The 24,547-nt window shown below is 53.1% G+C and overlaps 1 long non-coding RNA gene across 2 annotated transcripts in view; it reads right to left on the bottom strand.

Annotated features, from left to right (window-relative positions):
• The window catches only part of LOC135179907 (uncharacterized), a 238,444-nt gene that overhangs the window by 37,814 nt on the left and 176,083 nt on the right, over window positions 1-24,547 (bottom strand). For both annotated transcript variants that reach the window (XR_010304180.1, XR_010304181.1), the window contains one exon: window positions 18,672-18,784. This is a non-coding gene — a long non-coding RNA (uncharacterized LOC135179907). The remainder of the gene's footprint in view (window positions 1-18,671; window positions 18,785-24,547) is intronic.

Raw genomic sequence — 24,547 nt, 5'->3', positions numbered from 1 at the left:
GAACTGCCTGATCCTTGTGCTCCCTTCCAACCCTGCCTGATTCTATGATCACTTCTGGAAAGGCTTGGAGCAGTGCTAGACCAATACCAAGAACACTGCTGTTGCCTTTCTTCTGTCACTGAAGGCAGAGGCACTGTTTTTCTCTTTCCCTCTGTGCTGTCAGTGCAGCACCTTTAATTAATACCAAAAAATCACTCTGAGACTGAAAATTGGAGAAGGGAAAAAAAAAAGCCAAGAGAAAGAAGCAATCACTTCTGCCAGCAGAAGGAAGTCAGTTGTCTCTGTCAGATTTAAATCAAAGTCACCTTCTCTTAGAGCATTCCTGGATGCTTCTTTTCCTCTTTTCTTTTTTCCTCCTCTGTGTGTGAAAAAAAGAAAGTGGATTTTTGAACCTTGTTTTAAAGCCTCCTCAGGAGACACAGGTTAATTTCCATAGCAGTTTCAGCTGGCATTTGACAGGCCAGCAAAGAAAGATGTGCAATGTGGTGTTCAATAGTAAAAGAATGAGGCAGGATGCCACAAATCAGAGTCACAGAATCACTCAGGTTGGCAAAGCCCCTCAGAATCACCAACTCTAACCCAGAACCCTGCTCTGCAAGGCTCACCCCCAAGCACCACATCTAAATGACCTCTAAACACATCCAGGCTTGGCGACTCCACCACCTCTCTGGGCAGCTCATTCCAATCCCTCAACACTCTTGCACCAACCTCTCTGTTCTAGCACTAACTGTGAGCAGAGACCAGCACCAACCCCTCTGTTCTAGCACTGTGAGCAGAGACCAGCACCAACCCCTCTGTTCTAGCACTGTGAGCAGAGACCAGCACCAACCCCTCTGTTCTAGCACTGTGAGCAGAGACCAGCACCAACCTCTCTGTTCTAGCACTGTGAGCAGAGACCAGCACCAACCTCTCTGTTCTAGCACTGTGAGCAGAGACCAGCACCAACCTCTCTGTTCTAGCACTGTGAGCAGAGACCAGCACCAACCCCTCTGTTCTAGCACTAACTGTGAGCAGAGACCAGCACCAACCTCTCTGTTCTAGCACTGTGAGCAGAGACCAGCACCAACCTCTCTGTTCTAGCACTGTGAGCAGAGACCAGCACCAACCCCTCTGTTCTAGCACTAACTGTGAGCAGAGACCAGCACCAACCTCTCTGTTCTAGCACTGTGAGCAGAGACCAGCACCAACCCCTCTGTTCTAGCACTGTGAGCAGAGACCAGCACCAACCTCTCTGTTCTAGCACTGTGAGCAGAGACCAGCACCAACCTCTCTGTTCTAGCACTAACTGTGAGCAGAGACCAGCACCAACCCCTCTGTTCTAGCACTAACTGTGAGCAGAGACCAGCACCAACCTCTCTGTTCTAGCACTGTGAGCAGAGACCAGCACCAACCTCTCTGTTCTAGCACTAACTGTGAGCAGAGACCAGCACCAACCTCTCTGTTCTAGCACTGTGAGCAGAGACCAGCACCAACCTCTCTGTTCTAGCACTGTGAGCAGAGACCAGCACCAACCTCTCTGTTCTAGCACTAACTGTGAGCAGAGACCAGCACCAACCTCTCTGTTCTAGCACTAACTGTGAGCAGAGACCAGCACCAACCCCTCTGTTCTAGCACTAACTGTGAGCAGAGACCAGCACCAACCTCTCTGTTCTAGCACTAACTGTGAGCAGAGACCAGCACCAACCCCTCTGTTCTAGCACTAACTGTGAGCAGAGACCAGCACCAACCTCTCTGTTCTAGCACTGTGAGCAGAGACCAGCACCAACCTCTCTGTTCTAGCACTAACTGTGAGCAGAGACCAGCACCAACCCCTCTGTTCTAGCACTAACTGTGAGCAGAGACCAGCACCAACCCCTCTGTTCTAGCACTGTGAGCAGAGACCAGCACCAACCTCTCTGTTCTAGCACTGTGAGCAGAGACCAGCACCAACCCCTCTGTTCTAGCACTGTGAGCAGAGACCAGCACCAACCTCCCTGTTCTAGCACTGTGAGCAGAGACCAGCACCAACCCCTCTGTTCTAGCACTGTGAGCAGAGACCAGCACCAACCTCTCTGTTCTAGCACTGTGAGCAGAGACCAGCACCAACCCCTCTGTTCTAGCACTGTGAGCAGAGACCAGCACCAACCTCTCTGTTCTAGCACTGTGAGCAGAGACCAGCACCAACCTCTCTGTTCTAGCACTGTGAGCAGAGACCAGCACCAACCCCTCTGTTCTAGCACTAACTGTGAGCAGAGACCAGCACCAACCCCTCTGTTCTAGCACTGTGAGCAGAGACCAGCACCAACCCCTCTGTTCTAGCACTGTGAGCAGAGACCAGCACCAACCTCTCTGTTCTAGCACTGTGAGCAGAGACCAGCACCAACCCCTCTGTTCTAGCACTAACTGTGAGCAGAGACCAGCACCAACCTCTCTGTTCTAGCACTAACTGTGAGCAGAGACCAGCACCAACCCCTCTGTTCTAGCACTAACTGTGAGCAGAGACCAGCACCAACCTCTCTGTTCTAGCACTAACTGTGAGCAGAGACCAGCACCAACCCCTCTGTTCTAGCACTGTGAGCAGAGACCAGCACCAACCCCTCTGTTCTAGCACTGTGAGCAGAGACCAGCACCAACCTCTCTGTTCTAGCACTGTGAGCAGAGACCAGCACCAACCTCTCTGTTCTAGCACTGTGAGCAGAGACCAGCACCAACCCCTCTGTTCTAGCACTGTGAGCAGAGACCAGCACCAACCCCTCTGTTCTAGCACTGTGAGCAGAGACCAGCACCAACCTCTCTGTTCTAGCACTGTGAGCAGAGACCAGCACCAACCCCTCTGTTCTAGCACTGTGAGCAGAGACCAGCACCAACCCCTCTGTTCTAGCACTAACTGTGAGCAGAGACCAGCACCAACCTCTCTGTTCTAGCACTAACTGTGAGCAGAGACCAGCACCAACCTCTCTGTTCTAGCACTGTGAGCAGAGACCAGCACCAACCTCTCTGTTCTAGAACTGTGAGCAGAGACCAGCACCAACCTCTCTGCTCTAGCACTAACTGTGAGCAGAGACCAGCACCAACCTCTCTGTTCTAGAACTGTGAGCAGAGACCAGCACCAACCTCTCTGCTCTAGCACTAACTGTGAGCAGAGACCAGCACCAACCTCTCTGTTCTAGCACTGTGAGCAGAGACCAGCACCAACCTCTCAGTTCTAGCACTGTGAGCAGAGACCAGCACCAACCCCTCTGTTCTAGCACTAACTGTGAGCAGAGACCAGCACCAACCCCTCTGTTCTAGCACTGTGAGCAGAGACCAGCACCAACCCCTCTGTTCTAGCACTGTGAGCAGAGACCAGCACCAACCTCTCTGTTCTAGCACTGTGAGCAGAGACCAGCACCAACCTCTCTGTTCTAGCACTGTGAGCAGAGACCAGCACCAACCTCTCTGTTCTAGCACTGTGAGCAGAGCCCAGCACCAACCTCACCACAACCTCCTTTCAGGTAGCTGCAGACAGCAGTGAGCTCTGCCCTCAGCCTCCTCTGTTTCACACTAACCATCCCCAGCTCCCTCAGTCTCTCCTCATCAGATCAATCCTCCAGGCCCTTCTCCAGCTCCCTTGCCCTCCTCTCCACTGGCTCCAGCACCTCCACATCTCTCTTGTACTGAGGTGCCCAAAACTGAACACAGCACTCAAGGTGTGGCCTCCCCAGAGTAGAGTCCAAGGGGACAATCCCCTCCCTGCCCCTGCTGGCCACAGCATTTCTGATCCCAGCCAGGATGCCACTGGCTTTGCCAGCTGGGCACACTGCTGGCTCACACTGAGTTGTTTGTCCATTACAAACCCCAGCTCCCTTTCTGCAGGCAGCTCTCCAGCCACACTGCAGCATTGCTTGAGGTTGCTGTGACCAAGTGCAGGACCTGGCACTTGGCCTTGTCAAAGCCAGAGCTGCAACCCAAATGTTGCTGAGCTATTGAAGCATCTGCCTCAGTCCAACAGACCCTCACAGGTGAGCAAAGGCTTATTTCTCTCTCTATCCTTCTCTCAGGTTTGAGTTGAATCAATAAATGAGCATCTGGGCTGAGGAGGCACAGTTTGGGCAAGCAGAGTAGAACCCTCTGGCCAAGCTGCTCTAGGGTAGGGTGTCCCTGCCCATAGCAGGGGGGGTTGGAACTTGCTGATGCTTGTGGTCCCTTCCAACCCTGATTGATTCTATGAGCTGCTTCTCTCCTGACTTTTGAAATCCACCTCCATCTTTCCTCAGCTATGCTGAGCATTACCTCTGGGCAGGGAAACCTCTTTCATCTGACAGCTTCCTGGACCCTTTAGAGTGTGCTTGAGTGAGCTAAGGCAAGAGACAGGCTCTCTGTAGGTGTCTAAGGTAACAAGCAGAGATTATGTTAAGTGCCTAGCAAGAGGCCTTTTCCACTTGCAACACTCAGCTCCATTTAGCTGTAATGTGTGAATAAAAACTGACCCAGATGGGTCTTAATCTAAGCCATTTAATTGTGCCCCTGAAGTGTCAGTGTGATGAGCAAAGGAGATTTTGGAGCTGTTGACATTTCATTTAAGCAGATGACAGCTTGAAGGGGTGGGAGCTATGCCTTTTTATCACTGGATCAGATAAATATGTTACTGAGGGATGGAAGCAGCCTTTCAAGCTGCCAAGGGACAGAAAAGAAAGCCCTAGGGTAAAGGCACAGAAGGTAGGATAAAGTAAACCAAGAAGCACAATCCCCTAGAAAATATCCCAAAGCCTCTCTGCTGCAGCTGTGAGGACATCCCAAAGCCTCAGCAGTGAGGACATCCCAAAGCCTCAGCAGTGAGGACATCCCAAAGCCTCTCTGCTGCAGCAGTGAGGACATCCCAAAGCCTCCCTGCTGCAGCTGAGCAACACTCAGCAGTGAGGACATCCCAAAGCCTCTCTGCTGCAGCTGAGCAACACTCAGCAGTGAGGACATCCCAAAGCCTCTCTGCTGCAGCTGAGCAACACTCAGCAGTGAGGACATCCCAAAGCCTCTCTGCTGCAGCAGTGAGGACATCCCAAAGCCTCCCTGCTGCAGCTGAGTAACAATCAGCAGTGAGGACACCCCAAAGCTTCTCTGCTGCAGCAGTGAGGACATCCCAAAGCCTCTCTGCTGCAGCTAGCAACAACCAGCAGTGAGGACATCCCAAAGCCTCCCTGCTGCAGCTGAGCAACACTCAGCAGTGAGGACATCCCAAAGCCTCCCTGCTGCAGCTGAGCAACACTCAGCAGTGAGGACATCCCAAAGCCTCCCTGCTGCAGCTGAGCAACACTCAGCAGTGAGGACATCCCAAAGCCTCCCTGCTGCAGCTGAGCAACACTCAGCAGTGAGGACATCCCAAAGCCTCCCTGCTGCAGCTAAGCAACACTCAGCAGTGAGGACATCCCAAAGCCCTCAGAGCTTCATCAGAAATGGCTTTCAAACAGGGAATCTTGGAGAGGTACAGTGGTAAAGCTGACCCAGGGAAATGAGGACTTTTGAGTCATGGACTCATAGAATGGTTTGGATTAGAAGGGATCTTGAATATCATCCAGTTCAAATCCCTTGCAACAAGCAAGGACACCTTCCACTAGCCCAGCTTGCTCAAGGCTTCATCCAGCCTGGCCTTGAACACCTCCAGGCAGGAGGCATTCACAACCTCCCTGAGCAACCTGTGCCAGTGTCTCATTGCCCTCACTGGAAAGGATTTCTGACTTAAGTGCTGCCTGCAAGGAAGCAGCAGGATAAAGCTTGAGAAGGGTGACTCTGTCTGATGTGCTGGGCTGCAGCAGGAGCAGTGTGGGCAGCAGGGCAGGGGAGGGGATTCTGCCCCTTGGCTCTACTCTCCTCAGACCCCACCTGCAGTCCTGGGGGCAGTTCTGGAGCCCCCAACACAAGAAGGACATGGAAGTGTTGGAGCCAGTGCAGAGAGGGTCACCAAGATGTTGGGAGGGCTGCAGCAGCTCTGCTGTGAGGACAGGCTGAGAGAGTTGGGGCTGTGCAGCCTGGAGAAGAGAAGGCTTGGAGGAGACCTTGGAGTGGCCTTGCAGGATCTGAAGGGGGCTACAGGAGGGCTGGGGAGGGACTATTGACAAGGACTTGTAATGAGAGGATGAGGAGGAATGGGTTTGAACTGGCAGAGGGGAGATTGAAACTGGATGTTAGGAAGTTCTCTGCAGTGAGGGTGGTGAGACACTGGCACAGGTTGCCCAGGGAGGTTGTGGAGCACAGAAGCACCCAATGTGATCTCCTTTTTTGGAGCCCCCTTCAGATGCTGGAAGGCCACAAGAAGGTCCCCTGGGAGCCTCCTCTGCTCCAGCCTGCACAGCCCCAACTCTTTCAGGCTGTGCTCACAGCAGAGCTGCTGCAGCCTCTCAGCATCCTCCTGGCCCTGCTCTGGACACTCTCCAGCATCTCCACAGCCCTCTTGTCCCAGGGGCTCCAGAGCTGGATGCAGCACTCCAGGTGGGGTCTCAGCAGAGCAGAGCAGAGGGGCAGAATCCCCTCCCTGGCCCTGCTGGCCACACTGCTGCTGCTGCAGCCCAGGCTCTGCTTGGCTTTCTGGGCTGCAGTGCACACTGCTGGCTCCTGCTGAGCTTCTCCTCCACCAGCACCCCCAAGTCCCTCTCCTCAGGGCTGCTCTCCAGACACTCCCTGCCCAGCCTGCATTGGTGCTTGGCATTGCCTCCACCCAGCTGCAGGACCTTGCCCTTGCTCTTGTAGCACCTCCTGAGCTTGGCTTGTGCCCACCTCTGCAGCCTGCCCAGGTCCCTCTGGATGGATCCTGCCCTCCAGCCTGGCTGCTGCACCACACAGCTTGGTGTGGGCAGCAAACTTGCTGAGGCTGCACTCAGTGCCTCTGTCCATGGCACCCACAGAGATGCTGAACATGACTGGGCCCAGGACTGATCCCTGAGAGACTCTGCCTGTCACTGCCTGCACTTGGCCATGGAGCCATTGGCAGCCACTCTTTGGGTGCAGCCATCAAGCCACTTCTTTATCCATCAGTGCTCCACCCATCAAACCCATGTGTCACCAGCCTGGAGACCAGGATGTGGTGTGGGACAGTGCCAAAGGCCTTGCTCAGGGCCAGGTAAGTCACATCCACCCTTGTGGGTGCTAGGTTGGACTGGATGAGCTTGGAGCTCTCCTCCAACCTGGCTGATTCTATGATTCTATGATACATCACTGATCTGTCTAGCACATGATGGAATGGATCTTTCTTTTCTCTTGCCACAAGGAATGAATCATAGAAGTTTCAGGGAGCCTAATTCTGTCACTGAGGAAACACTGAGATGATGATCTGAATCTTTCCTTCAAGCTAACATGGTTCTTGTGAGAGCTGATACAAAAAAACTCCTCTGGCCTAATTTTCAAATGATGCATTAAAGAGAGAAACTGTAATTAAATATTCTTCTGGGTGCCCTGCCACAAAGAGACAAAAGGCCAAATGCCAATTTGAAATGCAGCTCAGCTAGGAGCTGGGCAAACAAGAAAGGAATCTGCCACTGAGCACATCAGAGCAGTTGGAGATCTCTTGATTGTGTCTTTCCTCTTGTTGTTAACCCAGTCACCAACTGCAGCTCACAGCCATTCTGTGTTTTGTGATGATCACAGGATGAGAGAGGTTGGAAGGGACCTCTGGAGAGATTCCAGTCCAACCTCCCTGCCAGAGCAGGGCCACAGAATCCAGCACAGGTTGCACTGGAATACATCCAGACAGGGCTGGAGAGGCTGCAGAGAAGGAGACTCCACAACCTCTCTGGGCAGCCTGTGCCAGGGCTCTGGGACCCTTATAGTAAAGAAGTTCTTCCTCATGTTGAGGTGGAACTTCCTGTGCTGCAATTTATACCCATTGCCCCTTGTGCTATGCCAGGGCACAAGTGAGCAGAGGCTGTTCCTGTGCTGCAGTGTCCATCCCTTGCCCCTTGTGCTATGCCAGGGCACAAGTGAGCAGAGGCTGTCCCTGTGCTGCAGTGTCCATCCCTTGCCCCTTGTGCTATGCCAGGGCACAAGTGAGCAGAGGCTGTCCCTGTGCTGCAGTGTCCATCCCTTGCCCCTTGTGCTATGCCAGGGCACAAGTGAGCAGAGGCTGTCCCTGTGCTGCAGTGTCCATCCCTTGCCCCTTGTGCTATGCCAGGGCACAAGTGAGCAGAGGCTGTCCCTGTGCTGCAGTGTCCATCCCTTGCCCCTTGTGCTATGGCAGGGCACAAGTGAGCAGAGGCTGTCCCTGTGCTGCAGTGTCCATCCCTTGCCCCTTGTGCTATGGCAGGGCACAAGTGAGCAGAGGCTGTCCCTGTCCCTTCCCTCCTGACCCCCAGCCCTCAGCTATCGATAGACATTGCTCAGATCCCCTCTCAGCCTTCTCCTCTGCAGCCTAAGCAGCCCCAGGGCTCTCAGCCTCTCCTCACCAGGCAGTGCTGCAGTCCCCTCAGCATCCTTGCAGCCCTCCCTTGGAGTCACTCCAGTAGATCCCTGTCCTCTTGAACTGGGGAGCCCAGAACTGAATGCAATAGTCCTGGTGGGGCCTCCCTAGGGCAGAGTAGAGGGGCAGGAGAACCTCCCTTCATCTGCTGCACACACTCCTCTTAATTCCCCCCAGGATCCCATTGGCCTTCCTGGCCACGAGGGCACATTGCTGTGCCATGGATGTTCTCCACCAGCACTCCCAGCTCCCTCTCCACAGCTCTGCTCTCCAGCAGCTCACCTCCCAACCTCTACTGGAGCAGTTTATTGCTCCTTTCCAGGTGCAGGACTCTGCACTTACCCTCGTTGAACCTCCTGAGGTTCCTCTTTGCCCAGCTCTCAGCCTGCCCCAGTCTGGCTGAAGAATCTGAAGCAATAAAAGCCTGTAAGCTCAGGATCTACCCATGAAGACTTAAGGGCTGCTCAGCACAGATTTAAAACAGCTGTAATAAGGGCCCCAGCACTCTGCTACTCAGTGCTGCAAAGCCTTAAACACTCCACTGCAGATCAGGAGTTAGTGCTGCTGTGCCAGCCTGAGGTGTGTGCTTCCAGCATGCTCAGTGCTCAAAGGTAAGAAGCTTCTCCTGGGATCCCCAGCAGCCAGCTCAGCAAGCAAGGAGGTGTTTGTGCCAGTTCAAAGAGCAAACTAAGAGCAAAGCACTGCCAGCAAGGGTGAGACTCACTTTTCAAGTGCAGGGGGTAAGTCTTGAGGACTGCCCTATGTATGCAGACAGGCTCAGGACCACCATCGCAGCAGGGGGATGTAATCCTGCTTCCCAGGCAGAGATGCCCCTGCCAGGCTGGGACTGCAGGCCAGAAGTTGCCTAATTTACACAGGTCCTAAGCCAACAACAGCAGAGCTGCTCTGTTCTCGTGGTCCTCTGCAGCATCCTTGTCTTTTTCACCCTCACCTGAGAAGGAGAGATTGGTCCTTCCTCCCAGCATGAGAGCATCTCTCTACCAGCAGCAAATTAGATACCACAAGCACAGGATTCAGTTCTTTCTGGAGCAAGAGTCTGTCTCACCTGCTTTCTGAGGAAGTGCCTTTGCAACAACAGCATCCACTTCTGCTGCTTCCTCTCTCCTTCCTCTGAGGGAGCAGAGGTCTACCAGACCTGCCTAGGTGTTAGGTGAGGACACCAAATAAGCCAGGACCTTCAGGAGACTCTGGTGGGGGCCCCTGCCAAATGCTACACTGAGGATGGTGAAGATCTTAAGTGCATGCACAGAATCATAGACTCAGCCAGGTTGGAAGAGAGCTCCAAGCTCCCCCAGCCCAACCTAGCACCCAGCCCTGCCCAACCAACCACACCATGGCACTAAGTGCCCCAGCCAGGCTTGGCTGCAACACCTCCAGGCACAGCCACTCCACCACCTCCCTGGGCAGCCCATTCCAGTGCCAATCACTCTCTCTGACAACAACTTCCTAACAACATACAGCCTAGACCTGCCCTGGCACAGCTTCAGACTCTGTCCCCTTCTTCTGGTGCTGTTTGCCTGGCAGCAGAGCCCAACCCCACCTGGCTACAGCCTCCCTGCAGGCAGCTGCAGGCAGCAATGAGCTCTGCCCTGAGCCTCCTCTGCTGCAGGCTGCACCCCCCCAGCTCCCTCAGCCTCTCCTCACAGGGCTGTGCTCCAGGCCCCTCCCCAGCCTTGCTGCCCTGCTCCAAACACCTTCCAGCACCTCAGCAGCTCTCTGCAATGGAGGAGCCTAGAACCTGCTTGATTCTATGACTCTGATTTTGCTGTGGCAGGGAGGAGACCTGAACTGCAGAGAGCATCAAACTGTTGAATTCTGATCCTTACTCTAACAAGGCACAAAACCTCTGTGCAAGTTACTGCCACCTCCTTTTATTTTATGTGCTAGAAAGTTAAACCACAGGCAGAATATGTAAGGGACACACAACCTGATCTGGAGGTGAGGAGCCACAATGAGAGGGACTTAAAAGTGATGTTGAAGCAGAGCCTGGAGTGCTCAATGGGGTTTAAAATCCCTTTTCTGGTGGTGTCATTTATTGCTGTGTTCTTCTTGGGGGGGCTGTAACCTCAAAGGGGAGGTACAATTCTCTGGGCAGTGTTTTTACATCCCTTTCACTCTGTGTGTGAACAAATTGAGAGTGTTCACTCCCCCACCCCAGGGCTCCACAGACCAACAGAGCTCCACAGACCACCAGCACCAACCCTTCCAAAGGGATCCCTGTGGCTTTCCCCTTGGGTTTTCCCAGATTCTCTTAGCCAGAGGCACCTTTTCTTGTTGCTTCCTGCAGTCCTGGTGGGTTGCTGGCAAATCTATTCAGCTGCATATTTCATTTTCTCTAACACAGATTTAGAGTGTGAGGCCCTAAGGGCTTCCAAGGCAAAAGAAATAAATGCACAAATAGCTTGAGAAGGAAGTAGAAAAGAGGATTTCCCCCCCCCACCACCACCTTCAGCTCATTTTGCTACCTTTTCAAAGCCTTCAACTTCTGGGGAAGTGTTTAAGAGACAGGACCTGGAGTTTAAATCAGGTTTTCACTCCTCCTGTTCATCACTGGATCCAGCTGTAAACAGAGGACTCTGCTGGGGAGGGGTCAGGAGGGAGCACAAAACCTTTGCAGCTTTTCCATGCTTGTTCCACTGCCTGTTGGTGGAGCCAAAAGCTCAACTTCCCTTCATGGCTGCAGCACTTCCCCACTGCTTGCAGCCCCCTACCATGACTGCCTCAGTTCCTCCCCAGGTCTCCATCTCTCCAGCTTCCCTGCTTTTCGAGGGACTCTCTTTTAACCCCTGTCTGTCAGACACTTCATTGTCCAGCTGAATCCTTACTTACTACTTCATCTGGCATCTTTTTCTCTCCTTCTTACCCAATTCTTACCCAAGAAAACAAAACAGCTTCAGGCTTTGTGTCCCTCAGTGTCCTACCCTTATCTCAACTCAACACCTTCCCAACTTACAAAGACCTTTCAAGCTTGAATAAATCCTTCCCTCTGTCTGAGCTTGCACTGCACACTCCCTGCACACTGCACCTCGGGAAGCTTTTCTTCTCAGCCTTGCTTAGTGCTGAGGGACTCAACCTTTAGGAAGAAAGCAGAGAGCTGCATGGAAACATCACAGAGAGAGTGATCTGCCACTGGAATGGGCTGCCCAGGAGGGGGTGGTGTGGCCATCCCTGGAGGTGTTCAAGAGAAGACTGAATGGGGCACTTAGTGCCATGGTCTAGTTGACTGGATAGGGCTGGGTGGCAATAGCATCCTGGGCTGGCTCAGGAGCAGTGTGCCCAGGTGGGCAGCAGAGCCAATGGCATCCTGGGCTGGCTCAGGAGCAGTGTGGGCAGCAGGACAAAGGAGGTTCTTCTGCCCACCCCTGTGCTCAACACTGCTCAGGCCACCCTTGGAGTGCTGTGTCCAGTTCTGGGCTTCTCCACTGCAGAGAGCTGCTGAGGTGCTGGAAGGTGTTTGGAGAAGGGCAGCAAGGCTGGGGAGGGGCCTGGAGCACAGCCCTGTGAGGAGAGGCTGAGGGAGCTGGGGGGGTGCAGCCTGCAGCAGAGGAGGCTCAGGGCAGAGCTCATTGCTGCCTGCAGCTGCCTGCAGGGAGGCTGTAGCCAGGTGGGGTTGGGCTCTGCTGCCAGGCAAACAGCACCAGAAGAAGGGGACAGAGGCTGAAGCTGTGCCAGGGCAGGTCTAGGCTGGATGTTGTGAGGAAGTTGTTGTCAGAGAGAGTGATTGGCACTGGAATGGGCTGCCCAGGGAGGTGGTGGAGTGGCTGTGCCTGGAGGTGTTGCAGCCAAGCCTGGCTGGGGCACTTAGTGCCATGGTCTGGTTGGTTGGGCAGGGCTGGGTGCTAGGTTGGGCTGGGGGAGCTTGGAGCTCTCTTCCAACCTGGCTGATTTTAAGGTGATATTAGTTTTCAGTCCCACCCATACTGCTACAGTTGGCTCCTTTGCAGACACTGCTGCTTGCACACATAAAGGCATGGAAACCTCTACTAATGCTCCCCAGGGCACTGCACTGCAATGCTCTTGCACTGCAGGATTGTGTTATTTACCAGGAAGCCTAAAAGGAGTTGAAAAACCTTTTCCATCATCAAGACATAGAAACCTGCCCCTCTTGCAACGACTGCTTTGTTATAACCTCATCTATTTAGCTGCCAGCTGCTGCAAGGGCTCCAGCAGCAAGCAGAAGATGAATGCAAAAAATGAAGCCCAAACCATTTTATACTCTTTAACACTTCCACAAACAGGAACTGACTCACTTAAGCTGTCAGAGCTTGCTTCTGGCAGCTGAACAACCCCACAGTGGCAGGAGAGGTTCTTCTGCCCCTGTGCTCAGCACTGCTCAGGCCACTCCTGGAGTGCTGTGTCCAGCTCTGGGCTCCTCCATTGCAGAGAGCTGTGGAGGTGCTGGAAGGTGTTTGGAGCAGGGCAGCAAGGCTGGGGAGGGGCCTGGAGCACAGCCCTGTGAGGAGAGGCTGAGGGAGCTGGGGGGATGCAGCCTGCAGCAGAGGAGGCTCAGGGCAGAGCTCATTGCTGCCTGCAGCTGCCTGCAGGGAGGCTGTAGCCAGGTGGGGTTGGGCTCTGCTGCCAGGCAAACAGCACCAGAAGAAGGGGACAGAGGCTCAAGCTGTGCCAGGGCAGGTCTAGGCTGGATGTTGTTAGGAAGTTGTTGTCAGAGAGAGTGATTGGCATTGGAATGGGCTGCCCAGGGAGGTGGTGGAGTGGCTGTGGCTGGAGGTGTTGAAGCCAAGCCTGGCTGGGGCACTGAGTGCCATAGTCTGGTTGGCTGGGCAGGGCTGGGTGCTAGGTTGGGCTGGCTGAGCTTGGAGCTCTCTTCCAACCTGCTTGATTCTATGACTCAATCCCTTTGCATCCAGCAGGGACATCCTCCACTAGATCAGCCTGCTCAGAGCCTGACATTCAACACCTCCTCTTTCTTCTCCCCATGCACTGAAAAACTCAATCATTAGGTGTGGTTTATTTTCCCTCTTTCTACAATGGATGAAGATTCTTTTTGACCTTCTCAATTATGCATTTTCATGTCAATACATCATGCTAACTTGAGTGCTAATAACATAGCTGCAACTCCCCTGATGTCTGCAGTCATTTTATGTATGGCTTGCACCCAGAAGTGTACAGAGACAAAGTACACAACATTTTTCCTCTCCTTTTTTCCCCCTCCTGTATCCCAAAATGTGGAAGAATGACTTAAAATCCACTAGACATGGACAGGGGATGAGAATCCCCTCAGGCTTGGTACTCTAATAGGCTTTCTGCCCCTGTCATATCCATACTGTGGAGTTTTAATTGCTATGCTCAGATATTCAGTAGGTTTTCACTGTTATGGAGCTGATGAAATTAGAGTCAGGGTTAATTAACAGCACAATAATCAACCACTCTTTATGTCTCTTATATAAATGTAGTCCTGCAAAAAAAAACACCCACCCAGCTCTGTGTAGTGTCCTGGAGCTTCTTTGTAGCTGCTAGGAGTAGAGATGGTGACAGCATCACAGAATGATAAGGGTTGGAAGGGACCACAGCAGGAGCACCTGGAGCAGCTCACACAGGGACACATCCAGGCAGGTCTTGGATAAGTCCAGAGAGGGAGAATGCACAACCCCCCTGGGCAGCCTGTGCCAGGGCTCTGGCACCCTCACAGGGAAAAAATCCTCCTCATGTTTCCATGGAACTTCCTATGCCTCAACTCTCACTCAGTGCAACCTTGTGCTGGCACTGGGCATCACCCAGCAGAGCCTGGCTCCAGCCTCCTGCCACTCACCTGCACATCTTTATCAACACTGCTGAGGTCACCTCTCAGCTCCTCTGCTCCCAGCAGCACAGCCCCAGCTCAGGCTCTCTCAATAAGGAGCCATCCAAGTTTTTATCCTAAAGCAATGTCTTAAAAGCACCAATCACTTCTTGAAAGGGGGTCCCTTGGGACTACAAAACAGTAACATGCCAAAGAAAGAGCCAAGGCTGAAAAAAAATTGCCCTAGTTTGGTGATGCTTGGGTTAGAAACATCCAATCAGACAGGATTGGAAGGGAGCACAAGGAGCAGCCAGTTCCAGCCCCCCTGCCATGCCCAGGGACACCCTACCCTAGAGCAGGCTGCACACAGCCTCAGCCAGCCTGGCCTTAAACACCTCCAGCCATGGGGCCTCAACCACCTCCCTGGGCAACCCCTGCCAGGCTCTCACCACTCTCCTGCTCAACAACTTCCTCCTCACCTCCAGCCTCACTCTCCCCACCTCCAGCTTTGCTCCATTCTCCCCACTCCTGACACTCCCTGACAGCCTCAAAAGTCCCTCCCCAGCTTTTTTGGAGCCCCCTTCAGATGCTGGAAGGCCACAAGAAGGTCCCCTGGGAGCCTCCTCTGCTCCAGCCTGCACAGCCCCAACTCTTTCAGGCTGTGCTCACAGCAGAGCTGCTGCAGCCTCTCAGCATCCTCCTGGCCCTGCTCTGGACACTCTCCAGCATCTCCACAGCCCTCTTGTCCCAGGGGCTCCAGAGCTGGATGCAGGACTCCAGGTGGGCTCTCAGCAGAGCACAGCAGAGGGGGAGAATCCCCTCCCTGGCCCTGCTGGCCACACTGCTGCTGCTGCAGCCCAGGCTCTGCTTGGCTTTCTGGGCTGCAAGTGCACACTGCTGGCTCCTGCTCAGCTTCTCCTCCACCAGCACCCCCAAGTCCCTCTCCTCAGGGCTGCTCTCCAGACACTCCCTGCCCAGCCTGCATTGGTGCTTGGCATTGCCTCCACCCAGCTGCAGGACCTTGCCCTTGGTCTTGTTGCACCTCCTGAGCTTGGCTTGTGCCCACCTCTGCAGCCTGTGCAGGTGCCTCTGGATGGATCCTGCCCTCCAGCCTGGCTGCTGCACCACACAGCTTGGTGTGGGCAGCAAACTTGCTGAGGCTGCACTCAGTGCCTCTGTCCATGGCACCCACAGAGATGCTGAACAAGACTGGTCCCAGGACTGATCCCTGAGGAACTACACTTGTCCCTGGATTGTTTTTTTTTCCTGGCTATATCAGGTGATGCATGAAAACAAAAAAAGCTCATTTTACCCTGGTGGTCAGATGCAGTCCTCTGCTGATTCCCTTTCCCTTTCCCTTTCCCTTTCCCTTTCCCTTTCCCCTTCCCTTTCCCTTTCCCTTTCCCTTTCCCTTTCCCTTTCCCTTTCCCTTTCCCTTTCCCTTTCCCTTTCCCTTTCCCTTTCCCTTTCCCTTTCCCTTTCCCTTTCCCCTTCCCTTCCCTTCCCTTCCCTTCCCTTCCCCAACACTCAGGGGCATCTTTCCTCAGTAGCCAAACCCTTCCAACTCAGGCAGTATTTCCTCCTTCAAACCACCACCTCCTACCTACTACTGCAGCTGCAGACTCACCCTTCAGCTCCTCCATTCTGCTCTGTAGCAGAATTATTGTTGCCTTATCTCTAAACACAGCTCCCTTCAGGGGCTGCAGCCTGGCAAGGGATGATGCTTCATTCACAGTACTATTGTCATGATCTAATCAATTAGGTTCTTAATGTGGAGGCTTTTTAGCCAGTGTTGCCACTCAGGATTCATGTTGTGCTTTTGGCAGCCCTGGCATGAAGTGTGAAATGAAACTCAGGGCTCTTTGACATCATTCAGGTGAGGGGGTTTGGCTTTGGGTTGGGTTGGGGTTCTTTTTTCCCCCCTGTTATGACTCTGCCCCTGCCCATGGCAGGGGAAGATTTGGAACCAGATAATCCTTGTGGTCCCCTCCAACCCCTGTCTGATTCAATGATTCTATGAATGGAAAGAACTTGCAGCCTTAAGAGTCCAAAGCCTTTCATCAGGGCTTGTAAAATATTCCATCCTGGTTTATGACATCTCAACTGCAATCAAACAAACAGAGCCAGCAAGGAGTGAAGAACTGATGGACTGTTTAAAGGCAAAGCTGTCAGCTTGATTAGAGGCAAGGGGAACAGGCACACTGCTAAATGTGCACTGCACTGAATTTTTGCTGTGCAGGCAGCTTTCAGGACCACTCACCAATGAGTTATGCTAATTGAAGTGCTCTGGCTGGGGCTGCAGACAGAGCTCTGACACTCAGTGGAGGCTGTGGCTCATAGCTGCTTCCAGTTGAAATCCTCCCAATTGATTATGAGGTAAAAGGTAGCTAAAAATTAGGGAGAATCAGAGGGGGAAAAAAACACTGCTCTGCTTCAGACATCCCTGGGAGAGGCTTCAAGCAGGTTAATTTGGGCAGAAATGCTGTTACACTGCTTCTGTTCTCACACTGGCAGCATTTTATACAGACATAGAATAGAATCAAGCAGGCTGGAAGAGAGCTCCAAGCTCCCCCAGCCCAACCTAGCACCCAGCCCTGCCCAACCAACCAGACCATGGCACTAAGTGCCCCAGCCAGGCTTGGCTGCAACACCTCCAGGCATAGCCACTCCACCACCTCCCTGGGCAGCCCATTCCAGTGCCAATCACTCTCTCTGACAACAACTTCCTAACAACATCCAGCTTAGTCCTCCCCTGCCACAGCCTGAGACTGTGTCCCCTTCTTCTGTTGCTGGCTGCCTGGCAGCAGAGCCCAACCCCACCTGGCTACAGCCTCCCTGCAGGCAGCTGCAGACAGCAATGAGCTCTGCCCTGAGCCTCCTCTGCTGCAGGCTGCACCCCCCCAGCTCCCTCAGCCTCTCCTCACAGGGCTGTGCTCCAGGCCCCTCCCCAGCCTTGCTGCCCTGCTCCAAACACCTTCCAGCACCTCAGCAGCTCTCTGCTATGGAGGAGCCCAGAGCTGGACACAGCACTCCAGGGGTGGCCTGAGCAGTGCTGAGCACAGGGGTGGGCACAAGAACCTCCCTTGTCCTGCTGCCCACACTGCTCCTCAGCCAGCCCAGGATGCCATTGGCTCTGCTGCCCACCTGGGCACACTGCTGCCTCCTCTGCAGCTCCTCTCTCCCAGCACCCCCAGCTCCCTCTCTGCCTGCCTGCTCTCAGCCACTCTGGCCCCAGCCTGGAGTGCTGCTTGGGGTTGTTGTGGCCAAAGTGCAGAACCCTGTCAAAGGGCTTGCTAAGGTCAAGGTAGACTCCATCCACTGGTCTCCCTGAATCTGCCCATCCAGTTATGCAATTATGTTCTTTCCATCTAAACAGCCTTGGCTTTTAGTTCTTCTGTGCCAAATAAATCCCATGCTTCACCTAAACCTGAGGTGTTTTTATTCTGCATTCTGTGGCAGAATCCCTGATAATTAAATGGCAGAAATCTGAAATGAAAAGCAAAAATTGAAGCTGACAAATGCATTGAAAGAGAGAGATGTAATAATCTCTGGGCAATGTCACTCTATTTTACATCCTGCAGCTGCTTAATAGATGCTGTCACTGTAGAGATTGGGGAGGTTGTGGAGTGGCTGTGCCTGGAGGTGTTGCAGCCAAGCCTGGCTGGGGCACTTAGTGCCATGGTCTGGTTGGTTGGGCAGGGCTGGGTGCTAGGTTGGGCTGGCTGAGCTTGGAGCTCTCTTCCAACCTGCTTGATTCTGTGATTCTATGAGTCTGACTCTTTCATGAAAGAAGAATTAAGGACATTCAAAGCCTGAGCAAAGAACAGGTTTGTTTCTCCCAGGCAGACATTCAGAAAGCTCACCAGAATGTTGTGGTTTGTACAAGTTTCTGCTCTTTTTTTTTTTCCTGGCCTTTTTTCTAGCCCAAGGTCCAAAAATATGTACAAAGTGACCAAACTGAGGCTGTGCAGTCTGGAGAGGAGAATGCTCCAAGGGGACCTTATTGTGGCCTTTCAGTATCTGAAATGGGCTACAAGAAAGCTGGGAGGGGACTTTTTAGGCTACCAGGTAGTGATAGGACTGGGGGGAATGGAACAAAGCTGGAAATGGGGAGAGTCAGACTGGATGTTAGGAAGAAGTTGCTCAGCATGAGGACAGTGAGAGCCTGGAATGGGCTGGCCAGGGAGGAGATGGAAGCCTCATCCCTGGAGGTGTTTGAGGCCAGGCTGGCTGAGGCTGTGGGCAGCCTGCCCTAGGGTAGGGTGTCCCTGGGCATGGCAGGGAGGTTGGCACTGCCTGCTCCTTGTGCTCCCTTCCAACCCTGCCTGATGCTATGGTTCTACTTGACGATTCCATGCTTCAAACCAGAGATACTACACAGCAGCAGAAGCAGCATGAAGAGCAAAGCATCCTTTGTCTTGTCATGGCTCTAGGGTTCACTAGAAGCTCTTTTCTAAGTGATATTTTCACTCTGTAGGGAAGGGAAGAAAACAAACATGCATTACTCACTTGAGAAGGTGGAGACCACTCTCATGCCTGCACAAGCCCAGGGAGGCAGATGAATGCAACTGGTTCCTCTTCATCTTCAGCAGCAAAAAGCAGCTATCAGTTTTGTCTTCACTCTAAGGAAAACAAAGGAACACAAGCTTTGGACTGAAGCACAGCTGACCAAGAATCTGAGTACTGCAATTACTTTATGACACAAACTCATATGTGGTTCAGCAGGGATATTTACAGGCACCTCAGAGTTTAGAACTAGATTAAAACTTGGATCAAAGATAATCCAAGGGCTGAAGCACCTCTGCCATGAGGATAGGTTGAGGGAGCTGGGGCTGCTCTGTCTAGAGTAGAGAAGACTCCAGGGTGGACCTTAGAGCTGCCTTCTAATAGCTGAAGGTATCCAACAGGTAGGCTGCAGAGGTGTTGAGAGACAGGAGAAGGGGGAATGGTTTGAAGGTGAGGCAGGGCAGGGTTAGACTGGAGCTGAGGGTTAAGGAGCATCCACACACACACTGACTATTGGAATTCACCAGACCATCTCATGCAATCACAGAATCAGCCAGGCTGGATGAGGTTCTTGAGCAGCTGAGTCTAGTCAAGAGGCCTCCCAGACCGTGGCAGGGTGGTTGGAGTAGATCCTAGAATCACAGAATGAAGCAGGTTGGAAGACAGCTCCAAGCTCATCCAGTCCAACCTAGCACCCAGCCCTAGCCAGTCAACCAGACCATGGCACTAAGTGCCCCAGCCAGGCTTGGCTGCAACACCTCCAGCCACAGCCACTCCACCACCTCCCTGGGCAGCCCATTCCAGTGCCAATCACTCTCTCTGACAACAACTTCCTAACAACATCCAGCCTAGACCTGCCCTGGCACAGCTTAAGCCTCTGTCCCCTTCTGCTGCTGGCTGCCTGGCAGCAGAGCCCAACCCCACCTGGCTACAGCCTCCCTGCAGGCAGCTGCAGACAGCAATGAGCTCTGCCCTGAGCCTCCTCTGCTGCAGGCTGCACACCCCCAGCTCCCTCAGCCTCTCCTCATAGGGTTTTTGTTCCAGGCCCTTCATGATCTGTAAGATCCCTTCCAACCTAAGCCATTCTATGATGCAAGATGTGAAAGGTCCTGAGCAACTCTGCATTGCTTCATCAACAATCCAGATAGCTTCTCTTGGAGATGGCACTGCCAAGCACATGAGAAGTGAAAAGGGGCATCTCATGAGCTACAACCTCCACCAGCACACTTTACCATGGTACCTCTGGGCTGGCAGTTTAAGAAAGCAGCAAAACACTCCTCACAGGCTAAGAAAGATTACAGTGCTAATGGGTGTCCAAGTGGTGGTCCAAGAAAGGGAGAGAGGGAAATGTGCATGGAGAGGTACAGACATCAGCATGGCTGCTGGAGAAAGCTCCAGCAGTGCTGCAGCATGTCCAGAGAAGGGCCACAAGGATGCTCAGAGGGCTGCTGGAGCTGCTCTCCTATAGAGACAGACTGAGAGGGTTGGGGTTGTTCAGTCTGGAGAGGAGAAGGCTCTGAGGAGTGGCCTTGCAGTGTCTGAAGTGGGCTACAAGAAAGCTGGGGAGGGACTTTTTAGGGTGTCAGGGAGTGATAGGACTGGGAGAAAGGAAGCAAAACTAGAAGTGAGGAGATTCAAACTGAACATGAGGAAGAAATTCTTCATCAGGAGGGTGGTGTTCACAGAGGTGTTGAATCCAAGCCTGGCTGGGGCACTGAGTGCCATGGTCTGGTTGATTGGCCAGGGCTGGGTGCTAGGTTGGGCTGGCTGAGCTTGGAGCTCTCTTCCAACCTGCTTGATTCTATGAGACCCTGGCACAGGTTGCCCAGAGAGGTGGTGGAAGCCTCATTCCTGGAGGTTTTTAAGGCCAGGCTGAAATGTGGCTGTGGGCAACCTAATCTAGTGTGAGGTGTCCCTGCCCTTGGCAGGGGGGTTAGAAGTCGATGATCTTTTGAGGTGCCCTCCAGCCCTGACAATTCTGTGACCCTGTGATTCTCACCTCAGAGGAAAGTCCTCCCTGGGTGCAGGTCTCCACTGATGAGAGGAGAGTCACAGAATCACAGAACCTCAGAGGTCGGAAGGGACCTCCAGAGATCATCCAGCCCAACCTCCCTGCCAAGGCAGCATCCCCTAGGGTAACACAGGAATGCATCCAGGCAGGTTTGGAAAGTCTGCAGAGAAGGAGACTCCACAACCTCTCTGGGCAGCCTGCTCCAGTGCTCTGCCACCCTCACTGGAAAGAAGTTCCTCTTTATATTGAGCTGAAGCCTTCTCTGTTCCAGTTTGTATCCATTGCTCCTTGGTTTACTGCTGCTGGCCACCAAAATTGAGTCCAAGCTCCCTGCCAAAGCAACATCCCCTAGGGTAGTCCACACAGAAATGCATCCAGGTGGGGTGAGAAGCCTCCAGTGAAGGAGACTCCACAACCTCTCTGGGCAGCCTGCTTCAGGGCTCTGCCACCCTCACTGGAAAGAAGTTCCTCTTTATATTGAGCTGAAGCCTTCTCTGTTCCAGTTTGCAGTCCCAGGTGCAGAGAGCAATTGCAGCAGCAGCACCTAAGGGCCTGGCTTTGCTCATCCTGGCGTTCTGGTGACTTGTGGTTTGCTGGCTGAATGGTGGAGGTAATTGTGGCAGCCTGCAGCTGCTAATTGCTCGCTTAATTGCTGGGTGATTGTTGCTTGTTTCCAAGGCCATGCCTAGAAGGCTGCTGCTGGTTGTTAAGAAGAGTGGTGATTAATGGTTTGATGTGGCAGGCAATGAGTAAAAAGCAGGCTTCCAGTCCTGATGAGCAGGAGGTCACCTCTCTGCTCCAGGAATCCAACGGGTGCTAATTAATCGAACAACATAATGAAGTTCAACTTGGAACAAAATGTTCTCTGCCCTACTTCATTGAAAGATGTCTGTTACAGGGCTGAAAAATCATTTGTGCTAGGAAGCCTGACTGATATCACTGCTCTTCACAGTTCCTTCTGACCTCTTTTATCATAGAAACATAGAATGGGTTGGGTTGGAAGGGACCTCAAGGATCAGCCAGTTCCAACTCCTTGCCATAGGCAGGGACACCTCTCATATAGAATGGTTTAGGGTGGAAGGGACCTCAAGGATCAGCCAGTTCCAACGCCCTGCCATAGGCAGGGACACCTCTCATATAGAATGGTTTAGGGTGGAAGGGACCTCAAGGATCAGCCAGTTCCACCCCCCTGCCATAGGCAGGGACACCTCTCATATAGAATGGTTTAGGGTGGAAGGGACCTCAAGGATCAGCCAGTTCCACCCCCCTGCCATAGGCAGGGACACCTCTCATATAGAATGGTTTAGGGTGGAAGGGACCTCAAGGATCAGCCAGTTCCACCCCCCTGCCATAGGCAGGGACACCTCTCATATAGAATAGTTTAGGGTGGAAGGGACCTCAAGGATCAGCCAGTTCCACCCCCCTGCCATAGGCAGGGACACCTCTCATATAGAATGGTTTAGGGTGGAAGGGACCTCAAGGATCAGCCAGTTCCAGCCCCCTGCCATAGGCAGGGACACCCCTCATATAGAATGGTTTAGGGTGGAAGGGACCTCAAGGATCAGCCAGTTCCACCCCCCTGCCATAGGCAGGGACACCTCTCATATAGAATAGTTTAGGGTGGAAGGGACCTCAAGGATCAGCCAGTTCCACCCCCCTGCCATAGGCAGGGACACCTCTCATATAGAATGGTTTAGGGTGGAAGGGACCTCAAGGATCAGCCAGTTCCACCCCCCTGCCATAGGCAGGGACACCTCTCATATAGAATGGTTTAGGGTGGAAGGGACCTCAAGGATCAGCCAGTTCCAGCCCCCTGCCATAGGCAGGGACACCTCCCACTAGAATAGGTCATAGAATAGACTCACAGAAGTAGTCAGGCTTGGAAGGGACCACAAGGATCATCTAGGTCTAGGTTGGAAGAGACCTCAAAGCTCATTCAGTTCCAACCCTCTGCCATAGGCAGGGACACTGTGAAGACAGACAGCATCCAAAGGAGGATGCTCATACAGACAAGGGCCAAGCCCTACAAAAGCTGAAAAGTATTACATCTTCTTTTCTCCATGTGATCCCATACCCTAATGGCTGCTTCACAATGAAGGGCAATCACATGGACCAAGCTTGATGTCCCTTCAGTAAATGCAAGTTTGAACGTTCCTGATTGCCACTTTGTCATCATGTGCTTGGAATGAAGTCCAGGAGCATCTGCTGCATGATCTCACCAGTGGCTGTGATAAGGCTGATTGGACTCTGTGTAGTTTACTAGATCCGTTCTGCCTTCACTCCAGACTGTAGTCCATCGTAAGAGATCTCCTCTAGCCACTGTAACATTTCATAGGTAATAAAGCAGCAGTTTCAGGGTCACACAGCTTGCTAGTGTAGCATTTCACTCTGGAATGGGCTGCCCGGGGAGGTGGTGGAGTCGCCGTCCCTGGGGCTGTTCAAGGCAGGACTGGACGTGGCACTTGGTGCCATGGTCTGGCCTTGAGCTCTGTGCTAAAGGGTTGGACTGGATGATCTATGAGGTCTCTTCCAACCCTGATGATACTGTGATACTGTGACACCTCCCATTAGAACAGGTCATAGAATAAATCACAAGCAGTTAGGGTTGGAAGGGATCACAAGGATCATCCAGGTCTAGGTTGGAAGGGACCTAAAAGATCATCCAGTTCCAACCTCTTATCATAGAATCATAGGATCAAGCAGGTTGGCAGAGAGCTCCAAGCTCAGCCAGCCCAACCTAGCACCCAGCCCTGCCCAACCAACCAGACCATGGCACTCAGTGCCCCAGCCAGGCTTGGCTGCAACACCTCCAGCCACAGCCACTCCACCACCTCCCTGGGCAGCCCATTCCAGTGCCAATCACTCTCTCTGCCAACAACTTCCTCCTAACATCCAGCCTGAACCTGCCCTGGCACAGATACTGAAAGGCCACAATAAGGTCAGTTGAAGAGGCACAGGGATCTGCTGGAGATGCTCCAGCACAGGGCTATGAGGATGATGAGGGGAGTGGGCACTGCCTGATGAGAAAGGCTGAGGGACCCGGGGCTGTTTAGTCTGGAGAAGAGAAGGCTGAGAGGGGATTTAATAAGTGTCTGTAACTATCTGAGGGGTGGGGGTCAGGATGGGGGGGACAGGCTCTGCTCACTGCTCCCTGGGATAGGACAAGGAGCAATGGGTGTGAGCTGCAGCACAGGAGGTTCCAGCTCAGCACAAGGTGGAACTTCTTGACTGTCAGGGTCACAAAGCACTGGCACAGGCTGCCCAGGGAGGCTGTGGAGTCTCCCTCTCTGCAGATACTCAAACCCTGCCTGGATGTGCTCCTGTGTGACCTGCTCTAGGTGCTCCTACTCTGGCAGGGGGGGCTGGACTGGATGAGCTGTGGAGGTTCCCTTCCAGCCTCTGACACTCTGTGATTCTATGAAGTCTGTGCTGAAGCAAGTACCACCCTGGGAAACAAACCCCCACTGCTGAGAAGTCCCTGTTGAAAGCAGACAGTCCATGGCATGCAGACTGCTCAAGGAATGCTGCCTGCCTCTTTAGGTGCTTATGGAACCCTTCAAGTTAACCTCTGACCAACAGCTGAAAAGCTGCTCTGGGCTGGGAAGATGAAAGAGCCCTCTGCAACATGCAGCAGACTGAAGTGAACAGCAGCACTTGCCTCATAGCTCAAGGACTCTCCAACAGCTCTAATTAAAAGGGCTCTCAAAGGGCACAGAGAGAGTCTTCCAATGGAGGTAATTGGCACTGCCTTTACAACAGCCCCAACATGCAAGCCTGAATGAGTTTTAACCCTTGCAGGAGAGCCACAGGCAGCTACAGCCTGCTCTGCTTTCCACTTCACCACCTCACAGCACTTAGAGAGAGCAGG

The sequence above is a fragment of the Pogoniulus pusillus genome, chromosome 12, assembly GCF_015220805.1.
Source record: "Pogoniulus pusillus isolate bPogPus1 chromosome 12, bPogPus1.pri, whole genome shotgun sequence".
Classification (NCBI taxonomy): domain Eukaryota; kingdom Metazoa; phylum Chordata; class Aves; order Piciformes; family Lybiidae; genus Pogoniulus; species Pogoniulus pusillus.
Note: the sequence above shows the minus strand (reverse complement) of the source record. Positions and strands in the feature narration are given on the sequence as shown.